This window comes from Sphaeroforma arctica, assembly GCF_001186125.1.
Source record: "Sphaeroforma arctica JP610 unplaced genomic scaffold supercont1.283, whole genome shotgun sequence".
NCBI classification, from domain to species: Eukaryota; class Ichthyosporea; order Ichthyophonida; genus Sphaeroforma; species Sphaeroforma arctica.
The window spans coordinates 1,975-2,526 of NW_014040275.1; positions in this window are offsets into that span (position 1 = coordinate 1,975).

Genomic DNA, 552 nt, shown 5'->3' on the forward strand with positions numbered 1-552 from the left:
ATATACTTTATTTTAAAAAATATTAAAAAACTCGAAATCATTTTTCATTTACGTTAAACGTTTTACTGCTTGCATCGGTACTGCAAACTGCAAAAGGTGTCTAATTTAAAAGGCTATGGTTCGACCAGGGGGCCGTGGGCTATACACGAAAGAGACCATCCATATATGTACCATCATTTTGGCGGGCTTTATTCAGCAGTCTGGTGCATTTCATGTTCTCATCTAGTAAACTACACCGTCGTTTAATATTGTGAACACATACAAGGAGTAAGAAGTGTCAGTCACTCGGAGCTATCGTAATACCAATCAATAGTTTACGACATAAATTAATATCAGATTGTTGGAAAACCAGGGCCTGTGGATTTGGGTCTACCATAGGAGCAGGTTCAAAGTGAGATAGGCGGGTTAATATCGTTCATAAAACTACATATATTTTGTATATTTCACTTTTTATAATATATATTTACATATAAATATATACACAAGGCGTATATATTTACATATATTTATATATATCTCTCTATATTCTATATCTATATCTATATCTATATC